Consider the following 13,389-nt stretch of genomic DNA (forward strand, 5'->3'; position numbering starts at 1 on the left):
ATTATGTGGTGGCTGCCAGATCTAATTAAAGTGTGAGCTAACAGGGGCGACATAGACGCCCAGCCACTCGCCTCCGAAACACAGGACTGACTCCAGCAGGAAGCACCAAAACCAATTAACTCCCTCGCAAATGAAGTCATCGGAGGCCTCTTCATTAGAATTAGCCAGCGAAGAGGTGCAGAAGAAAGGAAAATAAATAAGTAAAATAACAGGGGATTTGGTGTCATATGCGCTTTTTCCAATCATCCCTCTGGCTGATTTTTAGCACCGCCCCAGAAATGTGACTCGGGAAGTCCAAAATCAGTGCCTCATTACATGAAACATATACTGACTGTAAGGAAGGAAATGAATACTCTTATTCAACAATGCATTCATTTGATCAATTTGATTGATTCATAATGTTACAAAAGATTATTTCAAATAAATGCTGGCCTTTTGAACTTTCAAAAGAATCTTGAAAAAACACTGATAATAATAAGACATGTTTCTTGAGTTCATTCAAAAGATAATCTGATAGCTGGCAAACACATGAAAATTCACCTTGCATTTTCTGCAGAAATCCTTATGCAGTAATTACAAACAACTGTAAAGGTCATGGAACTATCACAGAAATTCACTGGTCACAAAGTGTGGGAAGTCTTTTCTCATCATCAAATATGGAATCTGTTTTGTGGGACAACAAAAGCTTGCCCTGGGAACGAGAGCAGGGCTGGTTGTGAGAATGTTACAGTGGCATCCTCGATTTATCAACAGCCCAGCAGGTCATGGGTGAGTGTGAAAGGTGCCATCCTTCACCAGGGATGGATGCCCACAGAGGCGTCCATATGTAAAGCTTTCCCAGCCAAAACCCCAGGCCGCTGCGCTCTGGTCAGCCTCACCTCCAGACCGCACACGGGACGGACGGGACGCGCTACAAGTGCACGCGAGATGGATCCGCTCCGCCAGACTGCCGAAATGAGTTAGGTCACGTTTTCCAAAGACATTAGGATGAAAAATGAGACGCCGGCGGATTGTGGAAATGAGCGATAACATAAAAGCTACATATTTTAACACACACTTATTGTGATTCACTTCATAAACAGAACACTCTTAAAAATAAAGGTTCTTTATTGGCATCAATGGTTCTATGAAGAACATCCATGGAAACTTTCCATTCCAAAAAAGCTTCTTACAGCAGAAAAGGGTTCTTTAGATTATTATAATATGCTTTACACTAAGAAAACAATGGTTCTTTTAAGAGCTGTTCACTGAAAGGTTCTTTGGGAACCAAAAATGGTTCTTCTATACACTGTAAACCAGAATAGGTAGGCAAAATTAAAAAAAAAAAAAAAAAGAGGTAATCAGTAAAATCAAATGTTTTAAGTTAAGAAATTCAAAGTTTAAGTAAGCAGAACTAGTAGATTTCAATTTTGTAATCATACATTTTAATTGCTCTTAACTTGAAATGTTTTAGTAAGCTAATTCATACATTAACCTTAAAATTATCATGTAATCTGAACTATATTATATAAGCAAACAGAAAGCAAAGTATGAGAGAGAGGGGGGGGGAGGTCCGCAAGCCAGTACTTGAACTCGGGTCGCCCCAAGTGCAATGTTGCTATATGTTGGCGTGCTACAAAATTTAGCAAGCTATAAAAAGGAGTATGGCAATATAGAACATTTATGAAATACCTGTTCTCAAATTAAGCCCATGCTCCCCCACAAACAAAACAAAAACACTTAATCTTAGCATTAATTCTCTCTTTCGAGTGTCGTGGCAATCCCAGTCCAGTTTCAGGTAATTTTAAGTTTTTCTAAATTAAAAGAAACAAGTTCATAAAACTCAAAACAATGAAACAATTTAGATTAATTCAAATGTGTCAGTTTTGTGAACTTATAAGAAAAAGAAAGTTCTAAATACTCATAAAAGTTTGTTTAATTTGGGTTTGCATACTCAAACCAATTAATTATTTTGAGTGTTAGGATTTACAGTGTGCTATGGCATCTGCGAGGAAAAAAAAAAAAAAACTTTTAGAAACTTTATTTTAAAGGGATAGTTTACCCAAAAATGATTATTCTGTCATTGGTTGCTCAATCTCATGTCGTTCTAAACCCATTAGACATTCGGTCATCTTTGAACAAACAAATGAATATATATATATATATATATATATATATATATATATATATATATATATATATATATATATATATATTATTTTATTTTTTTTTTTTTTAAGAAATCTTTGTCCCTCCACTGAAAGTCTATTCACCCAAAACGCTGACTCTTCAAAATGTTAGAGGTCACAAAATAAATCTATATGAATCAAGTGGTTTAACTCAAGTCTTTTGAAGAGACAAGTTCACTTTTTATGATGAACAAATGTAATTTAGGCCTTTATTCACATCTAAACATTGATCAGTGAAGATAACGCATCACATATGGTAAACAGAAGCTCAAGGAAGAAGATGAACAAAGAAGAAGGTGTCTTATGAGGGTGAGTAATTGATGGCGAAATTGTCATTTTTGGATGAACTATCCCTTTAAGATGAAGGTACTGCATAGTATGAGCGGGAAATGAAAAGTGCCTTGTGTGATAAACATCGTGTCTACTAATTCAACAAATTGTGACTGGCTGTTTTAGCCACTGAAGTCACGCGGTCATTAATGTTAACAAGCTGAGGAACAAAAGTCAGCTCTTGAAAAAGCGACATAGAGAGAGAGAGAGAGAGAAATGAAAGAAAAACAACTTTAAACATCTTGTTTTCCCTGGCTGCCTTTTGTGATAAGATGAGGCTGTAACCTGAACTCGGTTGCCCTTCTGCCATATGTTCCAGGAAGCACAGACTCTTCACCACCAGAGAGGGGCCCTGAATTATTGATTAATGATTAGCAAATGCAATAGAAATGTTAGACTCTATGTTGTGTGAGTGAGAGAGAGTGTGCGTGTGTGCGCCTACGCGGTGTGTTTGGCAAAAAGGACTGCGTGGAGTCGGCGGTGTGTGGACTAGAAAGGGGGAACGAAATTCATTATTGATAGCAGGACAAAACAGCTAGTGTGGGAGGTGGAGAGCACTAGGTGATTTCAGGCCTGTATTGATTACTGGAAACAGCAGGAGGTGAGTGTAGTGTGACAGACTGAACACAAGCTGACAGCAGACTGACTGGCTGTCATAGTCCGTCCTCTCGCTCTGGAAATGGAGGTGAGGTAAGCATTGTTTGGGGCCCATTGTCCCAAAACCAAGCTCTTCAGCGGATGGGATCTCATTTGCCCACGCTGAAAAGTGTCATAGGCAGCGGTGAATATTGAGCAGCAGTCATACGAGAGCCTTTTGGCTTTTCGTTTGAATGGGACACAGAACAACATTTCACGAGGGGAGTTACTCAAGACTGTATTCAGCTACATAAAGTGCCCTATAAGGGCATTACAAATCAATGTCGTTTAAATTTAAAAATAAAAATGTCACTTGATCTGGTATTGTGTCAAAAACACATAAAAGAGTTATTTTAGCACAGTATCAGTGAGATACTAATATATGTCTTTTTTAATTAGTTTTTGTGTGTGTGTGTGTGTGTTTTCATTTAATTTTAATAATTTTGTTAATAAAATGTGTATTTTTAATGTCTATATAGTTTTTATGTCAGTTTTAGTTATTTTACATAAAATTAAACTGAGAAATTTGTTGCCAATTATCTGAAATAAAATAAGCTTAAAGGGATAGTTCCAAAAGTGAAAATTATCCCATGATTTACTCTCCCTCAAGCCATTCTAGGTGTACAGTTGCATGAAAAAGTATGGGAACCACTTGCAGAATCTGTGAAAATGTCAATAACTTTAACAAAATAAGAGAGATCATACAAAATGCATGTTATTTTTATTTAGTACTGTCCTGAGTAAGATATTTTACATAAAAGATGTTTACATATAATGCACAAAACAAACAAACAAAAAAATAGCTGAATTTATTAAAATAACCCAGTTCAAATGTTTGGTAACCATTGGTTCTTAATACTATGTGTGGTTACCTGGATGATCTACGACTTTTTTTTTTTTTTTTTTTTTTTTTGTGATGGTTGTTCATAAGTCCCTTGTTTGTCCTGAGCAGTTAAATTGAGCTCTGTTCTTCAGAAAAATCCTCCAGGTCCTGCGGATTCTTCAGTTTTCAAGGATTTTTTGCATACCTTTCCAGCAGTGACTGAATGATTTTGAGATCCATCTTTTCACACTGAGGACAACTGAGGGACTCAAACACAACTATTAAAAAAGATTCAAAAATTCACTGATGCTCCAGAAGGAAACACAATGCACTTTTTTTCCATTTAGTACTGCCCTTCGGAAGCAACAGAAGATACTTATGTTTCCCGGAAGACAAATTAAGTACAATTTGCCTTGATCTTCAAATTCAAAAAGTTTTCACCCCCCCAGGTCTTAAAGCATCGTGTTCTTTCAGACGAACACAATCGGAGATATGTTTTAAAATATCCTGGCTCTTCCAAGCTTTATAATATGAGTGAATGGGGGGGCTGTGTTTTGAAGCCCCCAAAAAAATGCATCCATCCATCATAAATATAATCCATATGGCTCTAGGGGGTTAATAAAGGCCTTCTGAAGTGAAGCGATGGGGGGTTTTTTAAAGAAAAATATACACATTTATAACTTTATTAACTATAATAACTAATTTCCGGCAAACAGCCGTATGCATCGATTTGCGGCATAAGAGTAACCCCTGTCCCGACGCATGACATAATAACGAATGAGGAAACGCAGAGGATAAAACAAAACAAAACACCGGTCTCAAATTAGAAGTAAATAGAAATGTCAGAGGATTTCGATAAATGAGAAGAGGAGCTTCAGTTTGTTGCACATATCTAAGCTTACGACACTCCTACATCCTGCGTCATACACTGCATCAGGGGTTACTCCTGTGGCGTAAGTCGACTTGCGCAGTATGCGTACAGACTTCTGGTGGAAACTAGTTATTTTAGTTTATAAAGTTTTAAATATGTATATTTTTTCTTACAAAAACCCATTGCTGCATTTCAGAAGGCCTTTATTATCCCCCTGGAGCCATATGGATTATATTCATGATGGATGGATGCATTTTTGGGGGGGGATTCAAAACATGCCCCCTTTCACTACCATTTTAAAGCTTGGAAGAGCCAGGGTATTTTTTAAATATAACTCTGATTGTGTTTGTCTATAAGATGATAGTCATATACTTGCTTGAGGGTGAGTAAATCATGGGATAATCACTGTTGGGTGAACTATCCTTTTAAGTTTTATTATTTTCAAGAAAGGAAAATGTTTTTTTATGGTTTTGGTTTAGTCAACTAAACTCTGGACAAAAGTTTGTTGGGTTTGAAATGCTAAACCAATAGATGTATAGTGTTGAACACGAAGACAGTCAGTATCGTGTGTGTTTGTGGTTAGTGGATCATGTTGATAGTTAATGTGATGCATTACACTTGTGGTTCTTTTGCTAGGACACCTGTGTGAACTAGAAGAGACCTGAGAACATACATCCAGTAAAAATCACCAACACCACGTTCAAATACACTGAGACTTCAACAATTATGAAGTGAAAGGAAAAGATGTTAAATTTTTCCATTGCACAAAAGGTCCTTTATAGTGGAAAAAGGTATTCTTCATAATTGAATGCTTTGTAAATTATCCATTAGTCTTATGGGTTTAGAACAACATGCGAGTGAGCAATTGACAAAATGCTCAAATAAATGTATTTTGTTTCTTAAGGTATAGGTCTAACCCTCATGAATTGATTATGTTAATAAATATTAACAGACTCTTATAGCGTACATGTTTCAGGTAACCTGAGCGTACGGCCCGTGTGGACTTCACGGCTCTCTCCTTCACCTGAGTTAACTCATCTCGTAATGAGCTCCTTCAACACGCTGAGCTACAGACGCAGACGCTTCAGCACAGTCACAACCCTCACAATCGCTTCCTTTTCATCGGATAAATATGCAGACGCCGCTGGCCTGTTTGAGATGATATATTGGGCTGTAATAACACTTGATCATCACATTTGAGTCTAACTGAATTATGGGTAAGAGGATAGGGTTGACATATGTTTCAATATCGGTGAATGATGCATTATTCTCCACCAAGCATTGGATTTAATGAAATATAAATGTCCATTAATCCTCACAGTTCATGCAATCAGTGAGAGCGGACGAAGCCGGCTGTTCGCTAACCACCGGAGATGAGCTGCCATCACTGGACAAAGAGAAAGTGTGGGGTGAAGAGTAAAAGTGAAGGAAAACAGAGCAAAAGAGAGTAATGATTTTGAGATTGAGAGCAGAGGCAATGTGTTTGCCACTATTGGACGTGACCGGTTACATACAACAATTAAAACTATTATTATATTTTCAGTGAAAGTGTAAGTGTTTTTTTCTCATGCAAATCTTATTGCCATGATGCCAGGGTGTTGCTTTGTGGGTAATAAAGAAATTTTTTCATCAAGCAGCATATTTGAGGCATCATTCATGTCTGTAGCACAAACAGTTAAGGATGAGTCACATGCCAAAGTTTACTAGTTTAAAAATAATTATTACACTAAACATTCACCTTAATCGCAGTATAAAACGGCTTTACGCATGACCTACATCAATCAATCTAACAGACACAGCTAAAATGGGTGTGACCGATACTAAATACATAGCAACATTCATTATTTACACTCAAAGTTTGTGTATCTAGCCTACTCATGCATATATAAAGTAAATGATAAAATCATGTTCACATACCAGTGTTAGCATGTGGGGTTTTTTTTTTAACAAGGATATCAACACACAGTGACTCTCGAGTAAACACAGGCAAATTTGAATCAAACATCAATATTAGCATATAGTTGGGGAAAAACGGTGCCTTTCCTCATAACGACACCAAAACCAGATAAACAAATCCCAATATACAGAAGCTAAAATGCAGTTAGCATACGCCTTTATTCTCAAATATCACAAGTCGATTTTCCCACGAGGCCCGTCTCCCTGCTGTTTACTTGATTAAGATGGTCAAATCAGCCTCATCCTGCATTTTCTACACTATATGATTAATAAAACAGTAACATATCTCTTGTTCTTCACTGAGTACATTTACAGTAGATCTGGCTGCCATTACTGTAATGTGGAGGGATTCATTTGTAATTTTGTCCTGAGGTGACTATAAGATTCTAACTCAGGTGTGATTTTTTTTTTTTTTCCCATCCACCCAAGTACTAACCAAACCAAATTCTACTTGCCTTCCAGAATCAGATGAGACCAGCCATCCCTGCAGTTCTATAGAGTGCTGCAGGGATGACGTATTTTTGTAGGCCAAAACCCTGAAACAAGTTGCATTTTAGCACTTATGGTTCCATCATCATGAAGTCGATTGGTTTTTTGAATGTTTTTTGGGGTTAAATGCCTGAAATAGAGTCCATGGTTAATATAAGCTATTTCAACGCCTTATTCTAAAACATAAAATACATCAGTAAAACCACTTTGTGATTTTTTTTCATAGCTTTTACTTGTCTTGAAAAAGGCTGTTGCTAACAAGTGTCTAAATGAGACTATAGAGGTTATCATACATTAAACATCACGCTGAAAAAGGAAACTCATCTACTCACTAATAGCTTTCATAGCCTTGATGTGTTAATCGCATTCTTGCAAACTATTCTAACACAAACTATTCTAACACAAACTTTCAGGGATTTTTTTTTTTTTTTTTTGACCGAAAAGACTAATGGGGCGTTCACACCAGACGCAACTTGCGCGAATAAATTTTGCTATTCGTGCGTAGTTGGACGCTTTGATTTTACTCGCTTCGTTCGCGCGTGAAACTCACTTCACAACAGACTTGAATTTGCGTCATGGGAGAGGCTCTCCCTCTCCTTTAAATATGTGTCCCTCAGAATCTTCCACTTCTTTCTGCACACTTCTGAATAAACACATCAACTCGTCAGCGTGAAAGTAGTTGTAAAATATGGCAAATAAGCTCAATTTGCCGGCTTTAGCTAGCATGTAGTCTCAATATGTATATATATATATATAGCATTTTTTACAACTTACCAGATTGTCCAACCTCCTCACTCACTTTCTTCCAAGCAAGATCCTTTTTATTCCTGTTTCTATAAAAGTTCGAAGATGTATCGTACAGCTCCAGGTATCCACATACAGCGATGATGATTTTGTCCTCCATTGTTGTTTTGGATTTCTGCCTCCGCTCGCTGCTACGTCGTAATCATGCCACTACTAGGGCAAGCTCCCGATTGGTTAACGCAGCGCGAATATTCGCCAAAGTTCAGATTTTTCAACTCGCGCGATTCACTCGAAATGCTCAATTTGCGCCACAGGATGTCTATCGCGTCTTTGCATTCACTTCACATGTAAATCACTCGCGCTCACGCTTCATTTGCGTCTGGTGTGAACACCATAAGAGTTGTCGGATGCTTAAAGGTGCTAAAGAGGATGTTTTGTTTTATACATTTTTGCAATATTACTTGAAACTGTCTTTACTAACTGATAAAAGACTATTTATTAGGTGCACTGAAAGTAATAATATTAATATACATCATCTGTGCACGAGGTAGGGCCTTAAAAACATCAGCCAATCGTTTACGCGATCATTGCGTAAACGATTGGCCCTCTGGCTTGTCAATCACTGCCGTGACGTTCCTTGTGAGAGATGTGCGCGGATTGGCCCTCTGGCTTGTCAATCACTGCCGTAACGTTCCTTTTGAGAGACGAGCGCGGCTGCGCTCTCCAGTAACTTTCCACACTCCACAGGCGCCGCATGCAATGTTTTTGTCAGGAGACAGGAGTAACAACTGCAGATTATGAGTTGCGGTGAGTCCGACATAATGAATCCAAAAAACACGACACAGCGAATGCTGGTGGTAAACACTCGTGTTCCAATACGAGTGTTTACGAGTTTTGGGAGGCGTTCCTTTGAAATGTGTTGTGAAGGAGGGGGGTTGTTCTTACGCATGTGCTCATTTCAAAAACTCAGTAACAGTCTTTGGATTCTCAGTTGACGAAAAAATCCTCTCTATCACCTTTAATGTGACCGTTGTGACTGTTTGTTTGTAACCTACATTTAGCTTTTTATTTCTGGTGATTGCATTTACACTTCAAAATTCATGAAAGTTGTGTCCATATTTCAAAAGTCAATGGAAAAATTCTATTGGTTTTCCAAGATGCCACAACATTGTGCAGCTTCTGGTTGTAAAAAAAAAATGCTGAGATTTAAATTTCTGAAGAAATGGGATAACCATTTAAACTACGGTAACATTATAATGCAAGCTAATGCCTTTGTCTTCTTGTATTGTGTTAGTTTACCAAAATCATCCATTGAAGTCTATTGCAGATATAGATATTCATACATGTATACTACATACTATGGTTACAGATGCACATATTCAACTTTCTATTAACTACAGTGGTCGAGAGTTCAACACGCTGCAACTGAAGAAAACAACAGAAAAAACACCAGCAAATTAAGACAACCTCATCAGTTTGACAACACGTGTGCTGCAAACACTCACAACTGGCTTGACATTAACACCCGCCAACCCGCCAAATGCGGGTGTATTTCAGCACTGGCGTGTCACTCCTACTAGCCACTTTGGTGGGTTGAATTTTATAGGTCTATATAGACCATATGAACCAGAGAAACAAGCGCACTGCCATCTTTATAAAATTGTCTTTGAACTTCCGTTTTTGCAGTAGCTCTGTACATTTAATGAAAGTTATCATGAGCAGTGTTATGTTTAAAGCAAATGTCAGTAGACCGGGAAGATTTTAAAACGAGCAGTTTATTCATAAATACGTAAGATCACTGTGGAAATACAAACCGGAAGTCAAAAGACAACGAGCACAGCGCTGAAAAGGGACAGAGCTACAGGTCTGTAAGGCCACGTTCAAACAGCAGCAGAATACGGTTGTCAGTCTTGTATTTGAGTCCTTAATATGGTTACGTTCACACACGTTTACATTTACGGGCATGACAACCGCATTCTATAACCGAACTCACACCCGTAAATTTTCAGGACTCACAACCGCATTCTTGAAATATTCGCGCTGTGTGAACGGAACCGCACTGGACAACTAGTTGTCTGTCACGTCATTCAGTACAAGAGAGCCTCTATGCTAAGGGATTTTGTGTGTGTGCTTTCACTTTTGGTAACTTACAGCGAGGGAGAGATGAGCTGTGTGTCATCTGAAGGTTTTAGATCCAGTCACTGTTCTCCACCCGAGCCGCTCCCATCAGTTTTGTATTCCATGCGCGACTCAAATTCTTTCTGTATCAATGCGCGTCAGCGCGAGGAGCTAAAAAGGACGTGAGATGCGAGTGCAACGGTTATAGCTGTCCGGCTAGCGCATGTTTATTTTGAAGCTGCTGTCGGTTAATGAAGATTTGATGAATGAACTCACGGCTCAGATGGACTCTGTCCTGTCAAAAGTGATAAGACTTTTCAGTTTTATGGACGTCGCCATCTTTGAAATTACTTTTGTCATCATCGCTATGGCTACTAGTAAGAGAATGCAGGCTTGACTCTCGGTGCAAGTTGCTGTTTGAACGAGACATTTCAAGACTCACACCTGTAAGTAGGCCTAAATGCGGTTGTCATTCCCAAAAACTGACAGTGTGAACATGGCCTATACATTTTTTCAATTGTAGTCTTTTAAAATGGCATCTGAAATAATAAACTAAGGGCAATGTAGTGTTGTCAAAAATACAGATTTTTCAATATATATCAATACTAATAATACGCTACCCATTTTCCGCTATACACAATACCAGCTGCTCTTTCTCGCTCTCTCATCTCTCCGACAGCGAGTTGACACACAAACCCGCCTTCCCTCACTCACTCGTTTCATTTGCTCCAGTTGTTGGTGTTACAGAGCTAGAATTTTGGCATGGGATTGCACATATTGTGCATAATTTTACTCATTCCCGCTGATTTTGTGCTTACACTTAAAGTGCACGCACATAAAGCCGCCTCTAAGAACTAAACTTAATTCTTTTTAGCTGCTTATTGCACTTAAACAGTCAAATTCACACAAAATACTGTCAAAATGTCGGTAAACAGTCAGTTATGTTTTAAATGAAAGTAAACAGTTGAGAAAATGCATGTGTAACAGTATAATGGATAACAGTATAAAGTGACAGCAGGTCACCAAATTATGAGATAATATTAAAAATATCCAAAGGGCAGTTTTTCCCCATGGTATCGATGTCAAAATTGTGGCCAATGAAAATGTTGAGTGGCTCGTAACTTGGTAAAATCACTAGCCACAGTGGCAGGTGAGCAAAAAAGTTAATGTCAGGCCCTGCTCACAACGCAACCAAATACAGAAATGCGCTTCAAATACTCACAACGCACATATGATCAGGATGTTAAAATACAATATCAAAACAAAAAACTCACATTTCAGGTCATCGACAACACCACTGACGAGTAGACATTAAACTAAAAGCATGTCCCAACCAGGTTCGTCACTTGTTGGGGTCCCCTTGAAACATTTCCATGCTATTTGCAGCAAGTTTCTGTATTTTGGTTGTGTTGTGAGTAGCTATTTGCAGCACATGTTGTCAAACTGATAAAGGTAATTTCTTAATTTGCTGGTGTTTTTTTTTTTTTCCATTTGCATGTGTTTTCTTTAGTTGCAGCGCGTTGAGCTCTCTTGGTCACCGTAGTTCACAGATTGGCTTTGACGGTTGCAATATGGAGGACGGATTAGCGGTATAGCGGTCCATTAGAAACAGCAACTAATGAGGCATCTACAGTATGCATATCTACGGTCAGTCCAATGTATTAAAAAAAAAAAAAAAACTGGCAGTCATGCAAATGTCAGATGAAATTCTTTCTTTCTTTCTTCTTTTACTGAACAACCACTTCTGCAAAACCACCAGCATCCAGGACAGCTAGCACAGATGCAGGTGAAGTTCATCACGTACGTATTCAGCACTCGGCTCCGCAGTGGGCCCGACCTGGGCATAATTTATTGACTAAAGATGGAGTCAATAGATCCTGAAGCACACTTAAACCCAGACAGCAGTGATTACAAGGTGTTGAGCGCACGCCGCAAACTCCCTCCTCGCCCGTATGTATAGCTTACGTCTATAATAAATGTTATCTCTTCATGAGAGGGGTAAGCTGTCAACTTGATTAAGGACGCAGATGAGCATCTGAGTATCTGGCCAAACACACTGAGATATGCAAAAATACAGTCTGTTGTGTCGGGTTCTTGTTTGAATGTAATCGTCACTGCTTTTCTGCATCGTTGCTTCTGGATTTCAATACAGCACATTGAGTTACTCAGAGAACAGCACAGTTATTATGGTGGTAGTTATTAAACAGCATGGATTCTGAACATTATTAATGTTTATGTAATTGAATAAGCAAAATGCACAGCAAATTTCTAGCAATCAAAAACAGAGACAAAACTTCTAATTTTCATTGTAAAAGATGCAATTCAGCAGATGCAGGTTGGATTCATTATAGTGGCAAAAGTCCACTATAAACGTGAAAGAAACAGTTGGTTCTACTTCTTCAGTTCTGTTCTTTTCTCATTTATTAATGCACTGTTATGAAAGCGTCAGGGTTCATGGCTTCCACCTGAGCGCCCAATCCTCTTTTGTCCTTTTAAATGTTATAATTAGCTAGACAAGTGTGCGGCTTCTTCACTTGTCCTGTTATCTTGTCCGTTATCTTTGAACGGGTGTTAAAAACAGGCGCAGTTGTTTGTAACGAATATGTCTGCTTTCCCGGGCCGATCCGATGGCGCTGTAAACATGACGCAGGTTAACATGAGACCATGTGGAACCTAACGCCCGCTGTGGGCGACTGCTCCTCATCTCTGCTTGCATATCACAAGTTAAAAAGCTCAAATTATATCACCTTTCCAGGGTAACTGCACTTCCAGTAGCCAGTCTCACCTTAGACTGACACTGAGCCAACCAGACAACAGACATAGCAGTTACAGGAGGAGTAAGAGTAGAAAACAGTAAGTTAACAGTGACAGACAGAAAACTGCAGACACTCCCTACCTCTCCTCCATAAAAGCCATATTATTATCACATTTTGCAGCTCTTGTTCATACGCCTTCCATACGTATTTGAACTCATTTTCTTATTCACACAAATATAAGTTTATGAAACCCTGAAATACATTCCCAGTCATACTTTTATGTTATGTGGTCAACTGTATGGAAACCCTTATGAAAAAGAAGTACACTTTTGCATACTTTTAAAAGAGTATTTATCACGGAAATAATATAATTTAAAATAATATACTTAAGTGCAAACTGATTGTAATGTTTACATACTCTTAATTGCAATTAAAAGAAAATTAATTGAAAATTTTTTTGTGACCAAAAAAACAAAATAATTACTTTTTAACAATATC

At 38.2% G+C, this 13,389-nt stretch overlaps 1 long non-coding RNA gene across 1 annotated transcript; it reads left to right on the plus strand.

The window, feature by feature from the left end:
- The first annotated feature begins 10,171 nt into the window (after positions 1–10,171).
- On the plus strand, positions 10,172–13,154 carry LOC125243737. The gene is made up of 3 exons (XR_007179102.1): positions 10,172–10,581; positions 11,646–11,782; positions 11,895–13,154. It is a non-coding gene; the product is annotated as an uncharacterized LOC125243737 (long non-coding RNA).
- The last annotated feature ends 235 nt before the right edge of the window (positions 13,155–13,389 follow it).

This window comes from Megalobrama amblycephala, linkage group LG13 (assembly GCF_018812025.1).
Source record: "Megalobrama amblycephala isolate DHTTF-2021 linkage group LG13, ASM1881202v1, whole genome shotgun sequence".
In the NCBI taxonomy this organism is placed as follows: domain Eukaryota; kingdom Metazoa; phylum Chordata; class Actinopteri; order Cypriniformes; family Xenocyprididae; genus Megalobrama; species Megalobrama amblycephala.